Raw genomic sequence first — 15,214 nt, forward strand, 5'->3', positions numbered from 1 at the left:
GTGGGGATGCTGCCAAAGGGGTGCACTTTCTAAAAAATTGCATTTATATTTTATATTTATTATTTGTTTGGCCGTGCAGGGTCTTAGTGGTGCATACAGGATCTTCAGTCTTCTTTGGGACACGCAGGTTCTTTTTGTTGCGGCATATGAACTCATAGTTGCAGTATGCGGAATCTAGTTCCCCGACTAGGGAACCCAGGCCCCCTGCATTGGGAGCTCGGAGTCTTAGCCACTGAACCACCAGGGAAGTTCTGGGGTACACTTTTATGCAGGGAGGATTTAGAGTGTCATCTGAATAGACCTGAAAGGGGCTGACAGAGAGGGCCATGCAGATGTCTGGAGAGCAAGTGGGAGGCATTCCAGATAGAAGGAACGGCAAAAACAAAGGCATTGGAGTAGGAACAGTTGTGGTTCAGTTGCCAAGTTGTGTCCGACTCTGCAACCCCATGGACTGCAGCACGCCAGGCCCCCCTGTCCCTCACCATCTCCCAGAGTTTGCCCAAGTTCATGTCCATTAAATCTGTGATGCCATCCAACCATCTCATCCTCTGTCACCCTCTTCTTCTCCTGCCCCCAGTCTTTCTCAGCATCAGGGTGTTTTTCCAGTGAGTCAGCTGTTTACATCAGGTAGCCAAAGTAATGGAGCTTCAGCTTCAGCATCAGTCCTTCCAATGAGTTCAGGGTTGATTTCCTTTAGGACTGACCAGTTTGATCTCCTTGATGTCCAGGGGATTCTCAAGAGCAGTAAGGAATACCTAATATAATACAGCATAACAGAAAGAATGGAGATGGAGATACCCAAGGGTCATTAATTCAGCAGTTCCTAGAAGTCACTGAGAACCTACCTTGCTGCCCTGCTGTCCTCAGCATGTTGGCGTTTCCACAATGGTGGCCAGAGCTCCATCATCATGCCCTCTATAACCACATCCAAAGCTGGAAGAGGGGGCTTCCCATCTCTGTCTTGTCAGAAACCCCATCATCAAGCAGACTCTGTCATGTTCTATCAGCCGATTGTGGCAAGGTGATGGATTATCTCGACTGACTTTGCCTAATCAAGATTCAAGGGCTTCCCAGGTGGTTCAGTGATAAAAGAATCCTCCTGCCAACACAGGAGACCTGGGTTCGATCCCTGGGTTGGGAAGATCCCCTAAAGAAGGAAATGGCAACCCACTCCAGTATTCTTGCCTGGGAAATGCCACGGACAGAGGAATCTGGCGGGCTATAGTCCATGGGGTCACAAAGCTGGACATGACTTAGTGCTTGAATGACAACAATCTCTAAATTGACAGAGGCAAATAAATGATTGAAAGAATATAAAAAGTCATCTGAAGGCTCTTCACCCCCTTCACCCCACTGCACTCATTTCCTCTTTCCCTCTGGCTCCTACCCCGTCTCCTTCATACCCTCCTCTTCCTTATTCTAACCCTCTCACTGAATTTCCCCTTTTCTCTGGCTCTCTAGCTGCCACTTCCTGTCTTGACACATAGTTTCTCCTAGAGTTGACAAGGCTCTGGGATTTCCTGGTAAATGCTACATTATACCCTTAAACAGCTAAGGGGAAACAAAAATTAAAAATTACTAAGAAAACCTTGCCAAATTCGGGTAAATATTGGAGCTACACTATCCACTTTAAATCCCACATAGAACCTGTAGACAGGATCCTTAAAAAATCTGGCAGGAGCCAACAAAAGGTGAAAATTCTTACCCAAATCAGCTCTCCCTCATCTCCATCTGTAGTGGCCAGTTGAGAGAAGAATATAAAATTTCACGTAGTCTCTTCCAGACCCAGACTTCTTCCTCTCCCAGAGATAACCACTGTCTTTCTTTCTTTCCTTTTTTTTTTTTTGCCATAGAACACGTGGGAATCTGCCTGCAATGCAGGAGAGCCCAGTTGGATTCCTGGAGAATCCCCTGGAGAAGGAAATGGCAACCCACTCTAGTATTCTTGCCTGGAGAATTCCAAGGACAGAGGAGCCTGGCGGGCTACAGTCTGCGGGGTTGAAAGAGTCAGACACGACTTAGTGACTAAACCACCACCACCAGGTGGGATTCAGGGCTCCCCTGGTGGCTCAGACCGTAAAGAATCTGCCTCCATGCAGGAGACTTGGTTTCAATCCCTGGATCGGGAAGGTCCCCTGGAGGAGAAAATGGCAACCCACTCCGGTATTTGTGCCTGGGAAAGCCCATGGCCAGAGGAGCCTGGTGGGCTACAGTCCATGGGGTCACAAAGAGTCGGACACGACTGAGCGACTGAACTGAACTTAACTGAACCAGGGATTGAACCCACACCCTCTTGCGGTGAAAGCACAGATTCTTTTATTATTGTTATTATTAATTGGTTTATTTTTGGCTGTGCGCAATCTTTATTGCTGCTCACGGGCTTTCTCTAGTTGCGGTGCTCGGGCTTCTCATTGCAGTGGCTTCTCTTGTTGCAGAGCACAGACTCCAGAGCACCAGGGCTTCAGTAGTGGTGGTGCACAGGCTTAGCTGCTCTGTGGCATGTGGAATCTTCCCGTACCAGAGATCGAACCTGGGTCCCCTGCATTGGCAGGTGGATTCTTATCCACCGCACCACCTGGGAAGTCCTTGATATAAATTTTCTTTAAGGCCCTTTCTTTTAAGCTAAAATCTACCTGGGTGGTAGAGGAGAGCAATAGCCATCTGAGAAGATAAGCTGAACTTGTTCCAACTGTCCTTTTATAACTCGTGTGTTTTGTATTATTGTACCTGATTCATGGCAGAAATTTTAAAATGAAACTATTAAGGTCTCTGTATCTGTCTCTGCTTATGTGTGTCAATAAATGTGTTATAGATGTGTGGTATTTTTTACCTTTGGATGGCATTACAAAAATTAATGTGTAAAAGAATTCTATTGAATTGGCTTAAAGAAAATAAAGTGCTTGCATAAATTAACTAGTCATAAAACTTTAAGAAATACAGTAGAACATCACCAAAATGCTTTTCAGATTCATGTGATATGGGAAAATATTCAGTATTAGAACTACTTTGTTTGTTGGTTCGATTAAAACAGACATCTCTTAGAATTACAAACATGGAGTGTAATGCAAACATACAACTTTTATTCTACTTGGGTTTGTTAGTCAAATAAGTTCAGGCTACAAAATTTGTAAGAAAAGTAAGTTGGTTTGAAGAAATTTTCACAAATAATCTAAATAGTTGTTGTTGCTGTTTAGTCGCTAGGTCATGTCCAACTCTCTTGCCACCCCATGGACTGTAGCCTGCCGGGCTTCTCTGTCCATGGGATTTCCCAAGCAAGAATACTGGTGGGTTGCCATTCCCTCCTCCAAAATTAAATAGATGCAAGTAGAATAAAAAGTTTTAAGGGGAATTTTACAAATAGTTCCCCCATATCTTTTGGTAACATGGAAACCTTAGTTTTGCTAAGTTCAGTTAAATAATGAGATAAGCTGAAATCATTGAATATCCAGATCATTTCCAAATAAGATAAAACACTGAAACACTAAATATTGAGCATAGGTTTATCATATGGGGCTTCCTTTAGACATTTGGGCTTATTGGTAAATATGGTTGATGCCACATTGAGAAAATGTTCCATGAGAAAAGATGTTTCTGGAAGTTATAAAAAGTATATCTAAATTTGCCAAGCCACAGAATGCTAATTAGAAAAGAAAGTTCATAATTCTTTACTCTTTTTATAGTCACTAAAAGTTGAGGTTTCTAAGGGTTTTTTGAAAGTCGCTCAGTTGTGTCCAACTCTTTGCAACCCCATGGACTATACAGTCCATGGAATTCACCAGGCCAGAATACTGGAGTGGGTAGCCTTTCCTTTCTCCAGGGGATCTTCCCAAGCCAGGGATCGAACCCAGGTCTCCCCCATTGCAGGTGGATTCTTTATCAGCTGAGCCACAAAGGAAGCCCTGCTAAGGGTTAAGAATTCTAATTAATATATGCAGTTAAAGCTACTGGAAATGATAAGGGAAATAACTCAGTATGCAAGAAAAGTAAGATATGGGTTTGTTGTTATTGTTAGAAAGGGTATGAAAAGACTTCCCTAGTGGCCCAGTGGTTAAGAATCCACCTGCCAATGCAGGGGACACGGGTTCCATCCCTGGTCTGGGAAGAAAGATCCCACACGCTGAGGAGCAACCAGGCCTGTGAACCACAACTAGCACCCCAGAGCCTGTGCTCTGCAACAAGAGAAGCCACTGCAAAAAGCCTGAGCACTGCAACTACAGAGTAGCTCCCGTTCTCCACAACTAGAGAAAGCCCGTGTGCGGCAACGAAGACTCAGTGCAGCCAAGAAAATAAATAAAATAAAAAAGTGTACCAGCTATGGAGATGCATTTTGTTGAGGGAAATGAAAGGGATTTTGTCTTAAAATAAAGCTGGTTATTTTGGGAAGGGAAAGAAATGAAAATGAACTCAGGAATCTGAAGATTTGTGGAAAAGGAATCTCAGAGAGAAATCTTACGGTGTGATCAAGCTGGATAAGATTGAAAAAAAATTGTTATAAAAGTTTTTTTTTTAAAAATAAGCATTAATATCAATAGTGTACTTATGTGTAAAATTGGAACTTAACTTTCTTTCATCTGCTAAAATGACAGCTTCTTGGAGTATGGGTCTGCTTCTGAGAGGGGCTTGTTAAAGGTCTCCCTTTTTAAAAAAAATTTTTAATTGGAGGATAATCACTTTACAATGTTGTGTTGGTTTTTGCTGTACAAAAATGTGAATCAATTTCCCTTACTTTTTAAGTAATATGCCTAGAAAGCAAAGATTCTGTGTTTTATTAAAATTATCTCCTGGGCTTCATGTCATCTTAATCAGATCTTTGATTACTTAGGAAAACAGAGACTCCTCAATAGTTAAAGAGCTAAGTCTTTCTCAGAACTATGAAACCGTCTACATTTACCTTAGAAATCTTTTTATTACTTTGGTAAAGTAGATAATTATCATTTCATGATAGTCTATGATCCAATTTAGTAAAGTGTCCAAAATCTTTTGATATTTTTGCCAAACTTCCCCCAAGCCAAATTCTAAAGAAAATCTTTTTGATCTAAAGTAACTTTGGGGATTTCCAGAGGGCCTCTGGAACATTGCAAAAAATTTGTTCTCTTTATTAAAAACAGAATTTTAAACTAACTAGGCTTCTTTGGTATGTTAAATGACATGAGAAGAAATGTCAAGTAAGTGATGATAAATGTTCTTTAGTTATATTGCATTGGTGAATATTATTAATATGTGCTCTAGAAACTGTATAAAATCCTAACATTCTGATATGTTCTGGCATAATGTTTTCAGTTGTAATTCTAGTTACTGTCTTAAAATGTGTGTCATAGAAACAACGGCATTTTCTTGTCAATTGCATTGTACTAAATTTTCATCAGATATCTAGCCATTGCTATTTTTAAGCCTTTTGTCATTTATAGACAGTTACTCTTTTATTCTGATGCTTTCATAAAAGCATTCCTGTGGAAGTACTTCATATTCAAAGAGATTAAAGGAAAGGGCTTTTCACAAGTACAGGTTTCTGATAACTTGAAGATCATCAAACTGAACTAGGTAAGAATTTCCAGAACTAATGGAAAAACTGGATTCAAGAAGAACAAGTATTAATCACATAGGATCTAATGAACTGAAAGGATTATAATTTTTATATCACTTTTCATTTGAAACCATACTATTTCTTAGTGTTTGTTTTTTCAAGTTTAAGGAAACCTTTTGTCTTCAGCTGGGCTTCCCAGGTGGTAAAGAACCCACCTGCCAAGGCAGGAGAATCAGGAGATGTGGGTTTGATCCCTAGGTCGGGAAGATCTCCTGGAGGAGGGCTTGGCAACCCATTCCAGTATTCTTGCCTGGCAAAAATCCCATGGAGAGGAGCCTGGCAGGCTATAGTCCATGGGGGTCACAAAGAGTCAGACACAACTGAGAGACTAACATATACATTTTTGTCTTAAGCTATCATGACTTATAGCAATTTGGCAAAGTATACCTTTGTTAACAAAAATGAAATATTTACTTTCTCTTTCTACTTGATCTCTCCAAAATTTGGAAATCCTTGCACATTATTCTTGTGGCAATATAGTTAGCTATTTACATAAGTTCAATAAAAATCAGTCCTCCTTGACACTTCCTTGGTGGTCCAGTGGTTAAGACTCTGTGCTTTCACTGCAGAAGGCATGAGTTCGATCCCTTGTTGGGAAACTAAAATCCCACATACCATGCAGCAACCCACTCCCCTCCCACCCAAAAAAAGAATTATTCTCCTAGTAACAGGATAATTAGAAACACTGGCTGTATTACCAGGATGTTGATTGGAATATTGTAGTCGAGAGAGATATGCACAGGCTTAAATATGACCAGACAGCTTTAAGGAGTGACTTTAACTTTGGTATGACTTCCTGGCCTTGGGAGTTCTTTTTAAGCATTTAATCTGAGACTACTTATAAAAATTTCCAACAAAGCAGTCTTAAAAAGAGCTTGTTAATATATGGTCATTCACTGCTCTTGCTATATTTATGCCAACAATTGGGCAACATTTCATACAAATAGATTTATTTTGACTGTGTGTGGGTTTTTGGGTCTTGTTTGTTTGCATGTGTGTGTCTTGTGAGATCTTAGTTCCCCATCCAGGGATTGAACCCGGGGCCCCAGCAGTGAAAGAGCTTAGTCCTAACCACTGGAACACCAGGGAATTCCCTGTGTATCTTTGATAAAAATGAGGGCAACTGTAGAGAGAGAAATTATGTTTGCACCTTTGTATATATTCTAATCTTGTCAACAGTCTCTGAGGTTTTATTATATACCTATAAACTGAACTGGATCTTGGAAATTCTTCTGCGTGTGTACGTGTGTGTGTGGTCAGCATCTTTGCAACCCCATGCACTGTGGCCCACCAGGCTCTTCTGTCTATGGGATCCTCCAGGCAAGAATACTGGAGTGGGTTGCCATGCCCTCCTCCAGGGAATCTTCAGAACCCAAGGATCAAACCCTTATCTCTTGCATCTCCTGCATTGGCAGGCAGGTTCCTTACCACTGTGCTACCTGGGAAGCCCCTGAATTCTGCTAGTTTCCACAGATATCTGGCTATTAATCCCAAACTAAAGTTTCAATCAGTAGGAACAAAGGGTCCACTGCCCTTGGATCTCCTTGGAAGGGACTACACCAGGTCTTCCTCATTACCTGGACGGCAGCCAAACTCCAGGCACTGGAAACTTGCACACACATTTCGAAGCTGAAATGGCCCTGCCTGGCATCTGATCCTGTGAAAATGCTAGAGACCTCCGAATCAAATTGACTGGGAAGAGATGTAGCTGACACTGCGGTGGACTGCTTCCTCCTTCAAGATGCCAGATAAAGACTTTGTCCTTAAGCTAAACATAAAACACTTTCTTTCTTCTTGCCTTTCTTTCCTTTATTCTGTCACGGGTCTGGAAAGATAATCCATCATCCATTTCTCCCAGGCCATCGCTAAGGGGGCTATAACCTTTCAGTGTGTGCCGGATTTGTCATCCAAAACTCTGATCTGGTGAAGCAAGTCAGAAAGAGGAAAACAAATATCCTATAATCATGCATATATGTGGAATATAGAAAAATGGGAGAGACGAACTTACTTGCAGGGCAGGAATAGAGATGCAGACGGAGAGATGAACCTAGAAGGAAAAGGGGAGGGTGGATGAATTGGGGGAGGAGGACTGACGTATACATACTATCACATGAAAAACAGATAGCGAGTGGGAAGCTGCGGCATAGCCCAAGGAGCCCAGCCTGGGGCTCTGTGATGACCTAGAGGGGTGGGAAGGAGGCTCAAGGGGAAGGGAATGTATGTTTACTTATAGCTGAATGACTGTTGTGCAGCAGAAACCAACATAACATTGTGACGCATTGGTGATGGAAGGCAAAGTCCTAACCACTGGACTGCCGGGAAGTCCCTTTGGGTTACCCATCCTTCCTGGGAGGGAGGATTAACTAAAATAAAGCCCGAGGAGAGCCAAGCATGACCTGCCCCCATCCCTGCCCATTAGCAGAAGGTTCCAGAATGTCCTTCACCTTCAGATATCTATCTCACTTCACCCCTGGGGTAGTGACATTCTTCTAAAGTCTTCATAGAAAAATCATGTCAAAAGTTCAATTTGCAGTCAGGAGACATAATCAAAGAGAGAGTCCAGCGCAGTGGTTAAGAGTATGGACTCTGATACCAGTCTGTCTAGGCTGGAAGTCCAGCTTAGCCAGTTACTAGTTTTGTCACATTGGGCGAGCACTTAGACCTCAGTTTTTCCATTGGTGAAATGGGGTGATCATGCTTCCTACTCAAGAGTTGAGGTGAGGGTTGAAAGAGTTGATATGTATACAGAAATCAGAAAAGCACATGTGGAAAGAGTTTCTTGTAAGTAACCAAGAGCATTTACTATTATTACTTGGGAGGGAGAACGCCCTTTGGGACACACAGCCAAGTTACATGTTTGGCTCTAAAAATCTCTTTCTCAGGCTTCCCTGGCGATCTAGTGGTTAAGAATCCACTCACCAGTGCAGCGGACACGGGTTCCATTCCTGGTCTGGGAAGATCGCACATGCCACAGAGTAAGTAAGCCCATGCCCCACAGCTACTGAAGCCACGGCAATGAGAAGCCCACACACCACAACGAGGAGTGTGGTGTGCACACCACACCGCTTGCTGCAACTAGAGGAAGCGGGCCCGAAGCAGCAAAGACCCAGCATAGCCAAAAAATTAAATAAAATAGATAAAGCTTTAAAAAAGAACACACACTGTTTATTGGTGGTTGGATAGCATCACCGACTCAATGGACATAAACTTGGGCAAAACTCCAGGAGGTAGTGAGGGGCAGGGAGGCCTGGCGTGCTGCAGCCCGTGGGGTCGCAAAGAGTCGGACATGACTTAGCAACTAAACAAGAACAACAACATACACTATTTAAAAAAATAAAGCCCCTTTCTTTCTGCTCCCCAACATGGCCTGTCTGGAGGACGCCTGCGCTGATGTGTGGGTGCAGAGTTACCTGGGGTGACAGGGAGGGGATGAGGAAGGAAGGAAGTGTTTCTGTGCGATCAGAGGCCCCCAGGGATGAGGCCAGGATATGATCCACCTGGGCTGAGCTGGAGCCCATGGCAGGTGATCAGGAACTGCTCATAGAAGGAAAACAGTCATTGAATGACTCCAACCCTGGAGTCTGCAGGAAGAGAAAGGGACTTTGGGGGCGGGGTGGGGCTGACCTAGGCAGAAGCTTGAATTTTATTGTTCAGGTCTTTTCATTGTCAAGTCTTTTAATTTTCCACTTTTCTGTAAGGGCATATATGTGGGTCCATGATTCAAGGTAAAATTTTTACTATTAATTAGTTAAAGCTTACATAAGCAAACAAAAATTTTTAAATAATTAAAAAAATAAACACAAAACAAAATCAACCCTCAAAAACAAATAAAGAAATGGGTAGAGTTTCTCATGGCTCAGCTAAAAGGCAGAAAGCATTAACAAAGCAGTTGAAAGCTCCTGTGGCCCTTTCCCTGGCCGCTTGCCTTTCCTGTCTCCTCGCCTGAGATAAATTCTGCCCCAAACACGATAGTGGCAATTTTGCTACCTATGTCCCTGCTTTGAATTTTCTGAACCAAGCCTTTTCCCTTTGCATTTTCTCTTTCCTCCCCAGAGACTCTCCCCAGGGAAGCTCATCCCAGGAATCTCATGTTAACAATCTCAGATATCTCTTCCTGTTTTCATTTCCCAAACTCAGACAATCCTATACAGACATTCTGTTGGTCGAAGCAATTTACAAGGTCAGCTCAGATTCCGGAGAGGACAAAGACTCCCCCTCTTGTGGGGAAGAGTGGCGTGTGTCTAAGGAGATGGAGAGACGGTCAGCAGTCACAGTTGCAGGCGATCCACCAACCCCTCAATCCACCCCTTACACTTGCTGCTTGTTCTTCTCTTTTCTTATTGCTATTGGACACTATCTTGCTTTTGTTTATTATCTATATCTTTCCAAAAATATAAGCTCCATGAGCACAAAGGTCATCTGTGTCTTATTCACCTGTGTGTCAGTACCCAGAACTCTGTCTAGATCCAGAAGACAGACAATACCTATCTGAATGAATGAATGAATCCTCGGGGGCTAGCTTCAGGTTTCCCCAGGATGACGGCAAATGGAGAGAAGGTAGGGGCTTCCCTGGTAGCTCAGTGGTAAAGAATCCGCCTGCCAGTGCAGGAGACATGGGTTTGATCCCTGATTCGAGAAGATCCCACATGACCTCTGAGCAACTGAGGCCGTGTGCCGCAGTTACTGAACCTGGGCTCATAAGCCGGGGAGCCGCAATTACTGATCCCCAGTGTGCTGCAACCACTGAAGCCCCAGCAGCCTAGAGCTTGTGCTCCCCAACAGAGAAGCCACCCCAGTGAGACCCATCAACCAACAACAGCCTTGGCCCACAGTCAGCATCTATTGCACAAACTTCCTCCCTGCAGGAAGTACCATCTGCGTCATCGCTGTGTTCCTGGGCTAGCAGATGCAGAGCAACACTCAGGAAGCACCTTCATCGATTCTAAGATGCACCCCTCATCCCCCGCCCCCGCCCTGCATTTTAGTAATTCTGAGATCAGGAAGAGTCATAGCATATGACACCTTACAGCCAGGCAGTCATTGTGACGCAGTTGTCATTGTCTGGGTGTGAACATGGAGATTTCCCCCCCGTGGTTATCATTATTTTATCGGTAGAGCATTTTTAAAAATTTATTTTCTTCCTGAAGTATAGTTGATTTACAATGCTGTGTTAATTTCTACTATATAACAAAGTGATTCAGTTTACACATATGCATGCTTCCTTGGTGGCTCAGTGATAAAGAATCTGCCTGCAATACAGGAGACCCGGGTTTGATCCCTGGGTTGGGAAGATTCCCTGGGGAAGGAACGGCAACTCCACTCCAGTATTCTTGCCTGGAGAATTCATGGACAGAGGAGCCTGGCGGGCTACAGTCTGTGGGGTTGAAAAGAGTTGGACACGACTGAGTGCCTCACACACACACACACACACACATTTTTTTTTAAATATTCCTTTCTAGTATGAGGTATCACAGGATACTGAATATAGTTTCCTGTGCTACCCAGCAGGACTTTGCTGTTTATCCATTCTACATATAATAACTTACATCTGCTGATTCCAGACTGCCACTCCATCCCTCTCCCATCTGCCCCCCCTGGGCAACCATAAGTCTTCTCTATGTCCATGAGTAGGTTTCTGTTTCATAAATAAGCTCATTTGTGTCATATTTTACTACTTTTAAAAATTTTATTTATTTTTTTATGGCTGTGCTGAGTCTTCACTGGACTTCCCTGGTGGCTCAGATGGTAAAGAATCCGCCTGCAATGCGGGAGACCTGGTTTCGATCCCTGGGTTGGGAAGATCCCCTGGAGAAAGGAATGGCAACCCACTCCAGTATTCTTGCCTGGAGAGTTCCACGGAGACTGGAGGGCTACAGTTCACGGGGTCACAAAGAATTGGACACGAATGTGTGGCTAACACTTTCACTGCATCTTCACTGTTGCACGCGGGCTTTCTCTAGTTGTGGCGAGTGGGGGCTACTCTCTAGTTGCAGTGAGCAGGCTTCTCATTGAGGTGGCTTCTCTTATTGCAGAGCACAGGTTCTAGGGTACATGGGCTCAGTTTAGTTGTGGCTGTGTCATATTTTAGATTCCACATATAAGTGATAACATATGTCTTTCTCTTTTTGACTTACTTCACTTAGTATGATAATCATCAGTTGCATCCATGTTGCTGCCAATGGCACCATTTCATTCTTTTTTATGGCTGAGTAGTATTCCATTGTATATATGTACCACATCTTCTTTATCCATAATTGAGCTGCTTTTAATAGCCTCATGGCTGTGCCTGTTGGCATGGAGGACAGAACATGTGTTGTGTGAGAAAGTGTGGACATCCACTGCTTGGAGCAGAAGTGACTCCACAGAGTCAGAGTCTGTGACTCAACTTAGCTGAGTCAGGCTCAGGTTAGCTAACTTATTTCTCATGTATTTTCCTAGTTAGATGCACACACGGATAGTATAAGATACAAACCTATATTTTCTAAGTAAGTCTACCAAGAGCTCTTGCAGTAAGTGTAAAATAAACATTTAATTTTATTTTCTGTTTTTTGGCCACCTGATGTGCTATTCGGGATCTAAGTTCCCCAACAGGGATCAAACCCATGCCCCCTCCAGTGGAAGTGCCATGTCTTAACCACCGGATCACCAGGGAATTTCCTAAACATTTTAAGTAGTAGGGAAATACATCATAATTTTACTGACAGCACTTTTTAAATTTTGTTAATGGGATAGAAAATGGTGCATCTGACAACCCTGGCACCTTAGATTGGATGAGCTGGGGAACCCACAGGAGAGGATGAACTGGTGTGTTTGTCTCTATCTTTCTCTCTATTCCAGTCTCAGCTCCTGGGTGTTGTGTCTATCTTGGGATGACAGGTGGGAGAACAGAATTTTAGCCTGGGCTAAATGAGTTATTCCACCTGACAGGCTTCACACACACCTTGTTGTTTAGTTGCTAAGTCGTGTCTGACTTTCTGCAACCCCATGGACTGTAGCCCACCAGGCTCCTCTGTCCATGGGATTTCCCAGCAAGCATACTGGAGTGGGTTGCCATTTCCTTCTCCAGGGGATCTTCCTGACCCTAGGATTGAACCTGCGTCTCCTGCATTGGCAGCCAGATTTTTTACCACTGAGCCACCAGGGAAGTCCATGCACGCCTGGTATATCATAAACGTCCCGTAAGTGAACATTTGGCTTCAGCATGTGAGCACAATAGCTCCCCCACCAACCGGGGAGGTCTGTAGGAGCAGGGATGTGTGAGTCACATCTTGGGACCAGCACAGGAACTGGTGAGATCTACACAGATGTTTGTGGGTTGACCACACAGCTGAGTCAGTTACAAGACACATGAGCGGTCTCTCTCAACTCAGGATCTTTGCCTAGGTTACTTAGGGCTGGGATGCAACCTCCTAGCAGACCATCTGGCTCACTCCTATTCATCCTTCAGATCTCGGCTCAGGAGCCTGTTCCTCCAGGAAGCCCTTCTTGACTGCTGAGCTAGTTCAGGTGGTCCCTTGGTGCTCCCACAGTCCTCTGGGCTCCCCTCCCCATCCCAGCCTGGCCCACTCCGAGTCATCACCGCCTGGGGATGCATCTGACTCCCCCACTGCATTGGCTTCCGTGGTGGCTCAGACGGTACAGAATCCACTGGCAATATAGGAGACCCGGGTACAATCCCTGGGTTGGGGAGGTCCCCTGGAGGAAGAAATGGCAACCCACTCCAGTATGCTTGCATGGAGAATTCCATGGACAGAAGCACCCGACTGGCTACAGTCCATGGGATCGCAGAGTCGGACACAGCTGAGCAACTAACACTCTAACTGCACTATGAATCAGTCCTGTGGGAACAGAGCCAGGGGCAGGGGGCGGGGGTGGGCAGTGTTGCTCTTTGCTGTGTTCCCAGCATCTAGCCCAGGACAGGGCCTTGGAGAGGTGCTGAGTGTTTGATGAATGAAGACAGAAGAGGAGGTTTGGCGGACAGGCACGGGCGCAGCCTCCCATGGGCTAGCACTCTCGGGAGCTGGGAGAAGCGCCCCTGGCAGTGTGCCAGCCTGCATTAGATGCATTTTCGCAGGCGTCTTGCGTCCTGGTCTTGGTCCAGAGTTACCCTCGGCCGTGACCACCCGCTTCCTTTCCTCCAACCGGGAGCTCCCAAGGGCAGAGCCTGATGTATCTACTTCGGGGACCCCGGCTCGTGGCTGCTCACACAGCTTAGGAGCTGGAGCAGAATGAATGGACGTGGAGGGTTTCGGGGGCTGCCGTCTGAATATGCTGTCTGCGAGTGTGACTGCGCCTCCTCTGGTCTGCTAGTCTGTGCGTGCCTGCATATGTGTGGCTTTCGAGGCTGTTGGAAGTCTGCCTGCTTTGGACTTGTCTGTGATGACTCTGTTCTTGAGGCACTGTGTCTTTCCTTTCCCTCTTGGGCCGGGCTTTGGGTCTGGATTTGCGGGGAGAAAACTTAGTTCATGTGTTCGCTGTCTGGGAACGTCTGAGAATCTTTTTCCACCTCTTGGTTTTTCTGTTTCTGTCCGTCAGTGAGGATGTGGATGGGTTTGTGTGCTGACCTGCATTTCTCTGTCGCCTGTGGTTTAAGAACTGAGTGTAGTCAGCAGATTACCCTTTTCCCATTCTCGATGTGGTCTTGAATTAGTCTCTTCCCTTTCTTTTTTTTTTTGGAAGTCCCCTCTCTTTCCTTTCTGGGCCTCCACATCTTCCTCAGCTGTTCTTTGGGAGGGTTCTCTCCAGAATTGAGCTTCAGATTGTCAGCAAAACCCTTTGAGTAGCCTGGGCCTCTGGCTGTGTGTGTGCTAAGTTGCTCAGTCATGTCCGACTCTTTGCAACCCCATGGACTGTAGTCTGCCAGGCTCCTTTGTCCATGGGATTTCCCGGGCAAGAATACTGGAGTGGATTGCCATGCCCTCCTCCAGGGAATCTTCCTGACCCAGGGATTGAACCTGCATCTCTTAGGTCTCCTGCATTGGCAGGCGGGTTCTTTACCCCTAGCACCACCTTGGAAGCAGGAGCCTCTGGGTGGTGGGGGCCTCTGGCTAGATCCCAGGAAATGGGAGTGAGGGTGGGACACATGGCCTGGGCAAAGAGGAGGTTGGGAGGACAGCCAGGGTGGAGACTGTCATAAACGATTCCCTGACCATAGACTGGAGGGGCGGCTTGGAAGGGGCAGAGATGGGGGCTGGAATTGAGGAGAGCCAGAGTTATCCCCCAGGAGGCTGGGTTCTTGTGTCCTGGTCTCTAGCCCTTCAGCTTCTTCCCTGTGTGCATCTGGGTCCACGCCTTGCTTCCCATCTCTGTGGCTCTGCATTTTTTTGTTCTGTCTGTAACTTGTGCCTCTGAGAGTATCTTTGGTGGTTTTCTGACTCAGTCTCTCATCCCTGTCTTCCCACCTGACTCTCCCTCTGTTTCCTCCTTAGGGAGTCTCTTTTCCATCCCAACTCTTTCTCTTTTTTAAAATTTATTTTAAATTGGAGGATAATCGCTTTACAATGTTGTACATTGTACAGTGTTGTACATGTCTACTGTACAATAATGTGACTCAGCTACAAGTGAACATATATCCTTCCCTTCTTGAGCCTCCCTCCCACCACCCCCCGCAACTTTCCTTTCTCATTCACA

Source organism: Cervus elaphus, chromosome 4 (assembly GCF_910594005.1).
Source record: "Cervus elaphus chromosome 4, mCerEla1.1, whole genome shotgun sequence".
Taxonomy (NCBI): domain Eukaryota; kingdom Metazoa; phylum Chordata; class Mammalia; order Artiodactyla; family Cervidae; genus Cervus; species Cervus elaphus.